Source organism: Colobus angolensis, unplaced genomic scaffold (assembly GCF_000951035.1).
Source record: "Colobus angolensis palliatus isolate OR3802 unplaced genomic scaffold, Cang.pa_1.0 Scaffold453, whole genome shotgun sequence".
NCBI lineage: Eukaryota > Metazoa > Chordata > Mammalia > Primates > Cercopithecidae > Colobus > Colobus angolensis.
The window spans coordinates 323,263-326,005 of record NW_012117966.1 but is presented as its reverse complement, the minus strand read 5'-3'; positions in this window follow the sequence as shown (position 1 = coordinate 326,005).

The following is a 2,743-nucleotide window of genomic DNA, read 5'->3' as shown; positions in this document are numbered from 1 at the left end:
AAGCGAGCAGCACCTAGGATGAGGCCTCTGAGGCGTGCTGCCGGCGGGGTGCCCTGGCCACCATAGGCACAGTCCTTAGTGTGACTTTCACCTTCCCAGAGCCCCAGTGAGGACGCACAGGGGTGTAAGGTCAGAAAGGGCCGGTGCTGTGGAAACCCACTCACCCAAAGGATGGGCACTGGGGGGCCTGAGCTGAAGCCCCCCAGCCCAGGCACCCTAAGACTGGTGCCCAAGGGACACCTCAGTCTACTCTCAGTCACTGCCCCGGGATGGCCTTAGGCCCAAGCAGGGCTTCGAAGCCGCGCCCTCAGACGATCGGGCAGAGCCTGGAACTAAGTCCAGGAGGCTCCGTAGTGGGTAGCAAGTCATGTCTGGGGCTCCGCAGCCCGCCCAGCCTCAGAACTGGGGACACTGGCACATCCCACAGACAACTGACTCTTCCTTTCCGATGGGGAGGACAAGGATGAGGACTGCCAGAGCTGGAGGGGGCAGCAGGAAGCACCAGGCGCTCAGTGTCCCTGCAACCCACCAGTTCTGTCACATCTGGCTCTGAGGCGTGCACAGTCCCTTGGCCTCTTTTCCTCATTGGAGGGACTGACCATCTTGGGTTAATTCCCTGCTTGTGGCATGTTTCCCAGAGTGCCTGACTCCGGGAAAGACCGGAAGCACATTTGACTCTGTGCTGCAGTCCCCAGCCACAGTTCAGAGTCTGGGATGCTCTGGAAATGTTTGTTCGAGAAGAAATGTGAGAAATAAACATGAGTGGCCGGGAGCGGTGGCTCATGCCTGTAATCCCAGCACTTTGGGAGGCCGAGGTAGGGGGATCACGAGGTCAGGAGATCGAGACCATCCTGGATAACTTGGTGATAACATGGATAACATCTCTACTAAAGATACAAAAAATCAGCCAGGCACGGTGGTGTGCTCCTGTAGTCCCAGCTACTGAGGAGGTTGAGGCAGGAGAATCGTTTGAACCGGGGAGGCGGAAGTTGCAGTGAGCCGAGATCGCACCACTGCACTGCCTGGGCAACAGAGCGAGACTCTGTCCCAAAAAAAAAAAAAAAAAAATGTCCAGAGGGGTGTAAAAAACCATTAACACAGTTACCTCCAAAGGAAAGAGGGCTGGAGCCGGGGCAGCTGTGGATTTTTGTTTATATCTGTGGGTACCCTTTGATTTTATACCCTATTTATTAGCTTAGTTTCTTCAAATAACAATAATATTAGTAAAGCCTTTTAGAGCACTTGCCTGGTGCCTGGCACTAGCTGGGGGTCTCTGGAAGGTGGGTTTCCCCCCTTGCTCACCTCCTCCCCTCCTGAGGGTCAGATCTGGGTCCTGGGATGAGGAGGGGAGCACGGTGAAGGCTTTTGTGTTAATTATTTGCGCATCACAGAGGCCCCTCCCCCCGGTTTAAGCTACAGCCCTGTTAAGGCGTTTGGGTTTTATGCCAAATGCTCACCCCGCCCCACCCCTCCAGGCCTCTCTGTCTGGGAGACCCCATCTGTTCCCTTCTCCCTCTGCGGCCCTCAAGGGTCTCAGAGCCCCTCCCCCATCCAGACAACCTTGAGTGCCCACAGCCCACTCAGGGAGGTCAGGCAACCAGCCGCTCATTGCTCAAGAATCTCCAGGGAAGCCAGGGTCCCCAAGGAGCCCAGATGGGCACTGCCGAGCCCCCTTTCCATCTTCACGCACCTGAAGAGCCCCAAAAGCCATCGTTTGAAAGAAAAGTGTTAGACTTTTTATTTTATTTTATTTTATTTGTTTATTTTTCAGAGAGCGTCTCGCTCTGCGCGGCCCAGGCTGGAGTGCAGTGGTGGAATCACAGCTCACTGCAGCCTCAACCTTCCGGGCTCAAGCCATCCTCCCACCTCAGCCTCCTGGGCAGCTGGGACTACAGACATGCACCACCATGCCTGACTAATTTTTGTAGTTTTTACAGAGCCAGGAGTCTCACCATGTTGCCCAGACTGGTCTCAAACTCCTGAGCTCAAGCAATTCTCCTGCCTCAGCCTCCCAAAGTGCTGGGATTCCAAGCACCAAGTATTTGACTTTTTAAAAAAGATGAGGTCAGGGCCGGGCACGGTGGCTCGCGCCTGTAATCCCAGCACTTTGGGAGGCCAATATGGTGACGCCCCATCTCTACTAAAAAACACAAAAATTAGCTGGGCGTGGTGGCGGGCGCCTGTAGTCCCAGCTACTCAGGAGGCTGAGGCAGGAGAATTGCTTGAACCTGGGAGGTGGAGATTGCAGTGAGCTGAGATCGCGCCACAGCACCGTCTCAGAAAAAAAAAAAGCGACAGAGTGAGACTCCGTCTCAAAAAAAAAAAAAAAAGAGTGAGGTCAGTGCCCATCCCCGTGACTCTGGGAGAGGCCACTGTGGCCCTGGAGGAAATGGGCCCAGCTGGGTCTGGGGCTTCCTGTCCCCTCCCCCACCCTTGATAATGAATTGGAAGAGGCTGAACTAGGGCAGGAGGTCTGCAGGGGGTGTCCCATGGAGACACACTGGGAAGCTCAGGGGCCTCGCCCACCAGAGGGACTTGCCCGAGTCCTCCTGGGGCTGGTGACAGCTCCACAGCCCCCAGCAGGACTCAGGGTCCCTCCCAGTGAGGCCTCCTAAGTGAGGAGGTCACAGCAGACAGCAGTGGGGGCACCCAGGACTGGGGTCCTAAGACACAGAGCACACCCCACTGTCCCCCAGACCCAGACCACCCACATGCCTGGACTGGGCAACGTAGCTCAGTCTCT